Source organism: Podarcis cretensis (assembly GCF_951804945.1).
Source record: "Podarcis cretensis genome assembly, chromosome: 9".
Classification (NCBI taxonomy): Eukaryota; Metazoa; Chordata; class Lepidosauria; order Squamata; family Lacertidae; genus Podarcis; species Podarcis cretensis.
In genome coordinates, this window is record NC_137178.1 from 51391005 (window position 1) to 51403147 (window position 12143).

The following is a 12143-nucleotide window of genomic DNA, read 5'->3' on the forward strand; positions in this document are numbered from 1 at the left end:
CATTAAAGGTATAATCCATTAAAAACATGGTAAGATTTGCCATTTACTTCAGTGGAATTTGAGTTGCAACCTTACAGTGCAGTCTTCTGTGTTTTACACAGGCGTGCCTTTAAATTCAATGTGACTTATAACTAGGTAAATGCATGTAACTGGTTGAAATGTTTTAGTTTTCCATAATCTGAGCTAATTAGAAAAAGAACAGCATAAGCTTCAAATGATGCTCATTGAAACTACATACACATATGTAAATGTTTGCAACACTTACACAAAGTAATCTTAAATAATCTACAGTTATATTTCTTTTTAATTTGATACTTCAAGCACGCCTCAGGAAAGAATACAGGAAATGTAGGCAGAAAATCCAGAAGGAATGACCTTTTGATAAAATGAATGTTTACATCAATGCAACATGGATTTTGCAGAGTTAATACTCAGACTTATCAATTAGAAAGTGTACACTGACTCTCTCTCTCTCTCCTCTCTCCTCTCTTTAATTGCTTCTAAACACGGAAGGAAGATATCTAGACTGTAATGGTGTAATGGGGTTTAAACATTACACAACTTTGTCAGACTGAAATATATATATATATATATATATATATATATATATATAGTGTGTGTGTGTGTAAATTGTACCCCCCTGGCCACTTAACAAAACTATTTTCCCATACACCATGGGTTTCCAGTTCTTTTAAAACTGCATGACATGAAGGAATTCAGTATTATGAACTGCTTCAACATGCTGTGATACAGAAATATATACTTTCCCCCCAAATTTTCAGCTATTAAAAGTAAACTAAGCTGAAATTTCTCATTACTTTTTCTTTTTTAACATCTGATATTTTTGTTTTTGACAGACACACTTTCAAATCATCCTACCTTGCATGAGATGGCACCCCCAGGTTTCTCCATCCTCCACCAGTCACAGACTGTGGGTCGGGGGGAGGGGTAGCATTGTTAATCCGGGAGGATTGATCTTTCAGGGCTCTGCCAGCACCATCAATCTCTGGCAATGAATGTGTTGGCCTGTTGTGGGGCACCAAGGAGAGCTTGGCTATCTGGCTGGTGTACCAACCATCTAGCACACTGGTGGCCACCCTGTCAGGCCTGCTGGAGGTGGTGGCAGGCTGGGCCTTGGAGTTCCCTAACCTACTGGTTCTGGGGGACTTCAGCGTTCATGCCGATGCCATCCCCTCCTCTCAGGCTCTGGACCTGGTGTCTTCCATGGCGACATTAGGGCTCTCCCAGTTTGTTTTGGGTCCCACACATCAAGCAGGCCACACGCTGGATCTGATCTTTGGGGCGGGTATAGTGATCATGTCCCCCCTTGTGGAAGTGCCATGGTCTGATCACTACGCTCTGAAAGCCAGGATTGACTCCCCCCCCCCCCCCCGCTTGGGTGGCAAACCTATTTGGGCTCGCCCGCAGAGGCTGATGGATCCTGATGGATTTCGTCAGGCCTTGCGGGACCCTGCTCCCCCTGGCGGCTCACTAGATGAGCTTGTCGAGAACTGGAACAACCGGCTCTGCCTAAAATCACAGTGTTTCAGGTTTTTCTAGTGGTGATAGCCAATGGAACAGCAACTGGTGATGATGGAATCCCCTCACCAGCATTGCTCCTTTCCCTGGGCAGAGAGAAACCTACATGCCATCCTAAGTTTCCAAATCTAATGCCAGATTCACTAATGGCCAATAGTATTTTTATTGAAGGCGTTTTCACACACATTTTCACACATAAGAAGAACTTGCAGGGTATCATTGCATCAGGGGGGCAAACCTGGATACTGTTGGCTATAACACATGTCAAAATACTTGCAAAAATATTTTCGGATTCCTTGATAACTTCCTGTTTTGTACTATGTGTCTTACAGAATTCCTCTGTGCCCCATCGGAATACCTTTTGTCATAAGCAGAAAACACAGAAAGTGTTCCAAACAGGAAGAGGTAGGACAAAACTTTCCATTTGCTAGATTGTTACAAGGCCCATTGTTTTTAGTAACTGTGGTCAAGACAGTACTGTACTAGAAAACCGTAGCACACCATTTTGGCTTTGTTTATAAATATTTGTCTACCATCTACTTGATTTTCATTTTTTAAATATTTTTTAAAAAATATTTTACTTTTTTCTATCATTTTAAAAAGATGTAATATGTTTAGATTTTCATTTTTTTAAATAACCATCATTTGCAGAATTTCCTTGCTCACATTCCTTTAGACTGCACCAGTCTGGTATTGGAGTAAAATGTACCTCAAAATGTACCAGCAAGTAAAAAATAATAATTAAATCATGCCAACATTGAGACTTTATCTTCTCCAGTAAGTCATGTAAGTCATTTGGGTGAACAACACCCACAAGGTAAAGTACAAAAACCTAGGCAGTATGTGCAGTCTAAATTGACCTGACAGTTTTTTAAACATGAAAATATATTGCTGAAGTATAGAAGTGCAATGATAGTGATTTATGGGTACAAGAAGTCTCATGGGCTTAGCAGCCATATCACATGTACTTGAGCAGCTATGTACAATCAACACATTTCACAAATGGATTAATTGAAGGACATAAAACACATTGTTGCAGTGATTTTCTGATATTGTATCAAACGTATAGATCAGGGGTCCCCAAACTAAGGCCCACGGGCCGGATAAGCCCCGAGGGACTCGATTATCCGGCCCGCGGCAACCCCCGCTGCCCGCTGAGGCCACCCGCACTTACCGGCACCATGCTGCGTGGCTGCCCACTTCCAGGTCAGAGGAGCAGCGGAAATAGCTTGTGTGCATGCACAAGCATTATTTCTGGTGCACATCTGGGTCGGAGGAGGCCCATGCAGATGCACACAAGCTATTTCCGGTGCTCCTCCAACCCGGAAGTGTGCCAGAAATAGTGTGTGTGCACGCATATGGGCACACGCTCCCCGCATTCCGGCCTGCTGCGTGATCGGTGCAGGAGATACCGGCCTGAGATGCGGTAAGTTTGCTGACCCCTGGTATAGATGACTCTTCCCTTTTTCTTGGTGTCAACAGTGACAAGCCCTACCAATGGCTCTGTGTCTAGACTCACCCAGAGTTTGATCAACTTCAGTGCTAGTTCTACTAGGAAGAGAAATGTATTTTGGAACATGCACGTCATTGTGGTTTATTCAATATGGGCCTTTAAGCAGATATTGCCTACCATATTTGAAAACACAGACACACAATTGACCACTGTTCACACATTCTGAAGTGTATATGAGGACCAGTTCACCAGCTCATCCACACCACCCTGAGTTTTATTAAAATGAAGAATGTTTTCTGGGTTGAATGTTTAGTCTGAGATCTCTGTGTCATTATGCGTTGAAGGAACAAGAATCACTGCCCTTCCTTTCTTTGGAGACTCACGTGTGAAATCTTAAAAACCAAAAATGTTGCTGTGGACATTTCTGGTTTGTGGTCAAGAAACTGTGATTGGATTTCTGTTTTTATGGTTTTCCGCCAATCTGTCAACTAGCATCAGGTTTGTCATAGCTAATCCATTGGTCAGTAGTGAATAACTTATCAGTTATATTTCATCCATGCGTTGTTACATTTCTCAGCCTCTGTCTGGTCTTTGCATGTTCTTTCTTCCTCACATATATGTATGTATCATAAAAAATGGTGTTTTGAAATTGCAATGTAGTCAGAATTTTATGCCATATTTCCATGTTTGAATGGAATATGCTGCCTCATTGGCCATCCTCCTTTGAATAGCACTAATTGCTCATCAGTTTTAGTATACTCAAATGGCACAAAACACAGTAGAAGTTTGTTAGCAAACATATCCCAGAGGTCACACATAGGGGCAAGTTGGTCTCTTCCATTGGTGATTCATATTGAAGCTGAATCTTAGGGATTCTTTTGAAGGTGGCTAGTGACATTGTGCTCCAGACATGTTGGGGGAAAGTCTCAACAAATTTTGCAGAAGAGGGGTCATCTAAAAGAGTTGTCATACTCTTGGGCTGAGATGTTGGTTTTTTTGGGGGGAGGGATTGTTGTTGTCATTGATATTAATGTTGTTCAGTCTGGTTGTGTATTTATTGATATTTGATTTATTGATATTTGATTTATTGTTTATTACTACTTTTGTTATGTGATAACTATGTATTTTTTCATGTTGTAAGCCACCTTTATCATGGTTTCAGCTATGGAAAGGTGGTATATAAATAAAATGATGTACTGTATGTATGTGTGTACCTGCTGAAGTGAGGGTGTATGCAGGTTGCTTGCAAACATGTGCAGATCAACTGAGATTCGATTGACCCCAAAAGCCAGAATAGTATGTTTTGTGTAAAACAATGGCTAAGATGAAAAACCGTTTTGCTGGGTCACAGGTAAGGATCTAACTGGTGGGAAATGTTACAGTAATTCAGGTTTGTCAAGGAGTTTCTTGTGATGCTAAGGGAAGTAGTGATCTGTCTATTATGAAAATTGAGAAAATTCTGCATTTTTAAATCCTCTATGCTCCTTCCTTACATAAAATCATCAGAACAGGCTAAGCACCTGTTGATATTATGAGTAACTAATAACTTTAAACAGCATTTTTGACCACTTTTTGCCCCTAGCTCCCAGTAGCATAGTGGCAAAATCAGAAGTGCAGGGTCCCTTCATGATAGTCACAGTCATACTGCCTTCCAAAATTATAGAATAATATTTTAGTTATGCAGATCTACTATTTTCTGTGCATGTACACCAGCGAATTATTTGGAATGTTGTGTTTTCCTTGAAGTTGTATGTAACAAAACTTGCATACTATTCTCCTGAAACTGAAGGCCCTTGTGTTTTCAGTATCCCTAAATGCTTCACTTTAGACTCCTCCTCTGCAGTGTTATTTCTGTGCTCCTTCTGCAGAGTGACCCTAGAAGCCAGTTCTCAGTAGTTGACTCACCTTTCACACTGGCTCCAATCAGCACAAAGAGTGAGAAGACTTCTCAGTGGCTAAAAAACTCCCCTTTCATGCTGCTTGGGTGGCTCAAGGATGCTGAAGGCTGGGACCCTACATAAAAAAGCTTTGCTAGCAACTTTTCTTCAGCCCTTCTGAAAAGGGTAGAATTTGAGCTTTCAGTAAATTAATGAAGCAGGTAAATGGCAATTTAAACATTGCTGATGATTATCTGGAATATGGAGTCATGGAAGACTGACAAAAAAGTTTCATTCCCCCCCTCCCTGAACTGTCATTGGTGTATTTGACCCCCAGTAAAGAGATTTAAAAGATAATAAATGAACATCTGGTAGTGTGCTGTAAGGCAGAGAATTGGATGAAGCTGGAAAAAAATTGATATTACCATCTAGGAATTTTCAGGGTCAAGCTAGACATGAAAGCAGCAGATCTGCTACATTTTCAAGGGCTAAATAAAGCTCCTGATACACCCTTTTGAGGACAGGGTGTGGTTTTAACTCTTTCTCCATACCATTTCACTCATCTAAGTCGCCCCAGCTTCAAAACAACAGCATTTATAACATGGAGGGAAATATAGGAGGGTCCCTGTATGTTTTGGCCCAAGAGGCAACCATGGAGACTTGGAGTTGTGCATGGTTAAACGCCCCTTGGCTATACCTCAATGAGTTTTCTCAATAGTAGCCAAGATTCCATAAATTCAGAGCTCATGAACCTTGAAAAAAGGATAAATGGGATTTGGTGAGACTGACATAGCAGCCACTTTTACCTTTAAAATGAAAAAGTGTGAGGGATTCATTTAAACTGGTTTTTGGGATTTACTAACTCAAAAATGAATTGTACTAGGAAGCTTTAAAAACTGAGGGCATATAGGGGTTATTTTCTGTGCAGTAGTATGCAGAAATATATCGTTTAGGGAATAAAAAAAAATCAGAGTTTATTGAGATGTAGCCCTCCCAACTCTTTCTTCTCATCCCATTTCCTTTAACGCAGTGGCACACCATACATCCAAACTAGCAAACAATGGCCAGTGCAAATAATAGTTTGTTGCATCTAGATAAAACAGCAAATTATGTATCAAAAATATGTGCACTTGCATGGAGCTTCAAGAGAGGTGACATGGTAGCCCCGTTGCGAGCATGTGGCTAAAATTAGAAAAAGAAATAAAAACAACAGGGTTATATTGTACATGGCCCTGTGACCTTCAGATGAAGGGGGTAGAGAAATGTAATAAATAATAATAAATTGATCATCATAAAGGGAGAATCCAGTCAGTAGGACTTTGATAGCTAGGAAGACAATAAAATCTATTCTAATTTGTAACCATCTTGATAACAATGTAAATTTGTAATTGTCTTGATAACAAGCCAGTGATTAGCAGAAACCATTGTCAAGAATGAGTCCTTCCAGTCTAATATTATTATTTTTAAAAAACGTTGATGGTGATAATTTAAACTTTTTAATTGCCTTTTACAAATCATCTCAAGGTGAGGTACAAGGTTGCATATGATAATGATAATGTAAAAATACAGAGAAAAAGTCAGAGATTAAAACAGAATAAAGAGCATCCATTCTAAAGATCACATCAACAAGTCATTATACAGTCAAGCAACAGCCACTAGTTAAAAGGCCTCTCCCTTGTAGCTGCCATCCAAGCTGGCAATGGGAAAGCATCCTTCGCCACACCTGAGGGAAGCAAGCTAGTTTAGGTGATACAATCCAGGTCATGCGGCACACCTGCCTCTGTCATGCAACAGAGGAGAGCTGTGGCTGGGGCTCAGAAGGAATGGGGGCTGCTTCTGTTGCCCACCCTCATCTGCTGCTTGAACTGGCTCATTATGACATGCTAGAGGCTACTCTGCCAATCCATCTTCAAAGGCATCCCCACTGCAGCATGAGGTTTCCAGGGCATATACCACTGAATCCAGGATATATGGGAATAGGTGAGTCATTATCCAAAGCTGTTAGAAGGCACTCCATGTCAAGGAGACCATGTACTTCCAATGATAGTAGTAGATCCAGGAGTACTCTGGACCATGAAGCTGATCCTTTAAGGGGAGTGTGACCCAACCCAAACTGGCAGAATTCCATGTGTCTGAACTGAGGAATTACTTCCTCTGTTTCTGTATTGTCTGAGTTTCAGTTTATTGGCGCTCATCTAGTTCATTACTGCAGTCAGACACAAGCTCAGCATGTCCGCTGCTTTACCTATCTGAGATTTACAAGTGAAACAGAGTTGAGCGTCGTCTGCATATAGATGACAATGCACTCCAAAACTCCAGATGATAAGAATGAACTCAGTACAACCCCCATACTGGAGGTTTCATGGGCTGAGCCATACCTGTGAGGTACCATCTTCTGGATTAACCCACCCAGGTTGAAGCAAAATCATTGAAAAGCAGTACTTCCCACCCCCTGCTCTGACAACCTACCCAGAAGTACACCATGATTGATTTTTTTTTTTTCATACTGACAGATCTAGGATGATCAACAGGTCACCATCCCTTCTGTCTCTTTTCCAACATAGCTCATCATACAAAGTGATCAAGTGCTAAAGCGGAGGCTAAACTCTGATTAAAAAGGGACCAGAAAGTCATTCTGATTCAAAAGCACCTGGAGTTGGTCAACAATCACCCACTCAAAAAGCCCAGGGAGGGACTGTTGCCAACCAGCCTGCAATTATTTGTATTTTGGTTGTGAGGCTGTTAAAAACAGCTTATGAAAGCAGCACGGAGTAGCTGTCACTTGATGAGAGAAAAAAGGAAGTAGCCTTTGCATACATGTTTATACCATCACACCAAAGGGCTCCATTCACCTACATTATCATTATTAAACTGAGCTGTAAAAGCTCAGTTTTCTATTTTAAGTTAACTTCCAAAATATGTAAGCAGTTCAGACTTCAGGTTGCTAAGTCACAAAGGAGCAGAGTGTTGCATTCACCTGCATTAATCACTAGGGGTCTTGTTAATAATTCTCTCAGGCACTAAGTCTTATTTTCTACCATTGGGATCTATGAGAAAAGTGATAACATAGGCCTTCATGAAAAATAATGTGAGTAATTAATCAAAACCTTGTGAAAGGAAAGGATGGGGGTTTTGAGCATCTTGTATGCAATGCAAGTCATCTGCATTGTTCTGTATTCCATGTGCAGGAAGAATCAAACCAGTTTAGGAAAAGTGTTTCACCATGATAAATTTTGTCTTTAATCATGCTTATAAACTTTTGTATAAGTTTATCCTCATACCAAACTATAAGAAACTCTCATAATTGCACATAATTGTGCCTGGAAAAGAATGGCAAATTAATGACTATACCATCCATTTCCCCTTACATATTTTACATGCGCTGCAAACCTGTAAATCCTGAGAAAGATACATTATCTATAATTCTCCTTAGGGTAGATTGTCTGCGGTGTGCAAGAGGAGAAGGTGAAGAGCTCCTATTATTGCTAATAGGTGCTATTGTGGCTAATTTCAGGCACCCTGTACTAGGAACATAATAATTTGTGTGGGCTTTCTGCCATAAAAATATAACTCTATATGAGATACAAAAGCAGTCCTATTTTCTACTGAAGTGCATTGTTGATAATATTATTTCAGTTCCCTAACATTTGGTCTGGTCTCTATTTGTTTCTTCAGAGAAACAGCAATCTGTGTGAATACCACTATAATAAAGCATGTCAACCTTTAAGTATCCTCTGTTCAAACTTGTCTTTTGTCAGTTATATGAAAATTGCTCTTCTCTTGTGGTGAATTTTTCCAGGGTTAGCATTTAGACTTTAATAGCTAATGTATAGACTTGAATGTTCTAGTGCTCCTATGAGAGGCACGTTGAAAGATAACTATTCATAACTGTCTATCCTTTTGGGAAAGAGAGGAGGTTCCTTGGATATGCTGTTTCCTAACAAAACCAATACAATCATTTCTTTTCATAAAACGGAGGAGTAGAAAGTTACCTTACATCTGCCAGGGATAAAGCCATAGTATTTTTTCCCCTTGTTAGCATGTGCTGTATGCTTGCCTATGTATGCACTCACTTTCACAGGTCTCTGTTAAAATGTCAGCTATTGTTAGTGTGGCTAGACTGCAGTTGCTACACTGAATATATTCTTAGCATCATAAAGTGGAACAAGGCATTGTATGGCAATAGTTATTAAGGTATTTAGGAAAAAAGTATTTTCTGACTTATAATCTGCAAAATGTTGCTCTGAGTAAAAGCTTTGCTGCTTGAAATCCTTGACTTCACGGGCTGGGCAAAAGACAGGTGGGTGTTAAAAGTGCACACCTTTTGGCAGGAGCCAACCATAATTTCTGTTAAAGTGTTCAAAGGGGTGGTTTTCAAGTGCAAAATCATATATACTGGCAACTCATCCAACTGTAAATGGTCGAAATTTGTTGTGGATTTCTTATACTAGTTCAACACTAACAAAAGCAAAAGAGTGTGGATTATATCATTTCCTTTTTTTTTTTTAATAAATGTTTATTAGCATTTTCAATAATAGACAAAATAACAAAAAATACAAAAATAACAAAAAATACAAAAACTTAAAAGAGACAATTAAAAACAAATGGAATTTCAATTGCTTATTTTTATATAACTTCTTTCTTAGACCTCCTCACCCCTCCCCTTCTTGTATTCCAGTTCAAGTTATTAATCCTGCAAATCCTTATTACTTAATTCTCAACCTTAACTTAGTAATTTTTACATACTGTAATTTTACCTTTCCTCATTCTTCCATTAAATTGTTTTTGCATTCCTCATTTTCATTTCATTTTAACCATTTTAAACACCAATTTTAACTTATCTAATCTTAAACATCTTATGCATCATTTCTTATTCTTTAACATATTTCTTAAAGTCGGTCAATATTTCCCTTCCACGGCTTTCCCAACTTCCATACAAATAACAAAACAAATTAAAACAAAGTAATTAATAATTATGTACCCTTTGGATTACCAAACTCCACCCCCCCTTTCCCGGTTTTGGTCCCCAATAAGTGTTCATCAGTCAATACTGTTTAACCTGGAGATCTCACGTCTGAGGCTCTCAAGTCATCCTCAGTTCCTCTCTGCCGGCCTCTTGGATAGTCCTTTAGGTTAAGCCCCAAGGCTCGGAGGGGCTCTGACCCAACAAAATCCATGATTTTTCCAGTTGGCCCTCCATATTTAAAATTAGTGCTAATGAGATGCTCCACTCTCAAATTTACAATTTCCAGCTCAGTCCAAACTTTCCACCTCAAATTTTTATTCTCCTTTGTTGTCTGCATGCCAGGCCCCAAACTGTAATTCTCCCTTGACATCTGCAAAGTTACCACTCCACCTTCCTTTTCCTCAAAAACAACGTGTGTCTCTTCCATAGTCTCATGGCTCTCAATTTTCTCTTGTTGTTGATTTGTGTAAACTTCTTGCCTCCACTCCCTGTCAGTTTCAACAATGTTGTTTACTGCCAGGGCCAGAGTGTTCGCACTTGTAGTCAAAACATCTGTCTGATCTTGTAACTTTCCCAGGAGAACCAGTATTTTGTTGAGTTTAGTCTGATTTTTGCTTCTTTCAGCCATTCTTGTAGTGTCTCTGTCCCCCAGAAGGGGGATTTTAGTCCTTCAATGTCTTTCAGTTTAAAACCAGTAAGCAAGTTAATTTGTAGCAGCTCTCCCTTATTTTCCAGAAATTGCAACAAATATAGCCAGCAGATGCAACAAAGACAAAGTTCCCTTTATCCTTTCCTTTTGACAGCTATTTTGACAGCTGTCAAAATCTTCAATGGTTCCTCAGCAGGTTCTCTCGCGGGACGCCCCCGGGTTCGGGGGGGTGAAACTTTAGCTCCTAACGTTAGGTTTATCCTCCAGTAAAATTCTATAACGTCAAGCCGTGAAGGCTTTTTTATAAAAAAGAAAAGAGTTCTCTCGACCTTAAGTTGCAAGCTCTTTGCATTAAAGTGTCTACACAGAGGGGGGGGCGACTTCCTTTTTGACCCTTCCCCGCTCGTTACCAATTCAGCAAAAATTTGTTTGAATTCCAAATTCCATATTTACTCACGGGTTCTTGTTTTTGAGTCCAAATGTTCCAAGGAAAAAGTCAGCGCTTCTCCGACAATGGCATGCGGCTTCGCTCCGCAGAAGGAGCAATCTACTCACAGCACCGCGCCGTCCCCCGTCCCCGTTCCTGAGCCTTTAAAAAGGCTCCTTCGCGGTTTGGGGGGGCGCAAATGGTGCCCGCCGAGTCACCACGCTCACAGGCATCAGCGCCTGTGATTTTTAAGGGTCCCCGCGTCGCCGGCGCGGACAAGACCCGATCCTGCGGAGCCGATTCCCTCCGGAGCTCGGAGGGAATCCGCCATTAGTCGATGGCGCCAACCCGGAAGTCCGTGGATTATATCATTTCCTGAATTCTTGAATTTTCTTATATTGATGAGGAACAGAATATCTGCAGCAATTTATAGAACCTAGGTTGCATCTTCTGGATCTTTTTATAGCACTATATGTGACTTAACATATCAAGTAAATCTGTTGTATACGTATTTATTATAACATGCCATGTATAGATTAAGTGTGTGTGTGTGTGTGTGTGTGTGTGTGTATTCAATACACACTTCCAGTTGCAGGAGGATATTTTCATTTGCATATATTTACTCAGAAGTAAGCCATAGTAGTTTCAGTGGCCTGGATCCAGTGATGTACAAGAAGAGCACTTCTACTTGCACAATGCAGGCTTGCCAAATCCCTCCAATTTTCTTGTCTTCCTGTGAGCCTTTTCCTGGAATAGATAACAATAATGGGACACCTTCCAAGTTTAACAAAGAGAAATAGATCTTCTATGGGGAGGGGAGGTTTGTCTGTAACAATTGCAGGATAGAAATCCATCAAGAAAAGCTTTCCCAGCATGCAGTGCAGTAGAAAGTTTTTGCCTGTTTTGTCTCCTGTTGAAGGTGCAGGATGGCAGAGAAAATGTGGCAACAAAAGATGCAAAGCTGTATCAGAAGTGACTTGAGAAGCAGGAACATTTTTCATACTTATCACACAGTAGAATTTGAAGCTGTGTTAGGACTCTATCAAATTACTCCTGGCTGTGTATGAGGACGAGAAATCTACAGTTGGAAAGTGTCCTAGCCATTTGCAGTTTGGGATGAAATGGCTAAGGGCCAAACTAGATACATGAATTGTGTGGCTGCACTTCACACTTCTGTTTTTTTAAAAAAGCAGTTGGGGAAAATAAGATTAGTGCAGGGAGGGGTTTTAATC

At 40.2% G+C, this 12143-nt stretch overlaps 1 protein-coding gene across 22 annotated transcripts in view; it reads left to right on the plus strand.

The window, feature by feature from the left end:
• The window catches only part of TENM3 (teneurin transmembrane protein 3), a 1288912-nt gene that overhangs the window by 822773 nt on the left and 453996 nt on the right, over window positions 1-12143 (plus strand). For all 22 annotated transcript variants that reach the window (XM_079991304.1, XM_079991293.1, XM_079991322.1 and 19 more), the window contains one exon: window positions 1872-1944. The gene's annotated coding sequence lies outside the window, so the exon portion shown is untranslated. The remainder of the gene's footprint in view (window positions 1-1871; window positions 1945-12143) is intronic.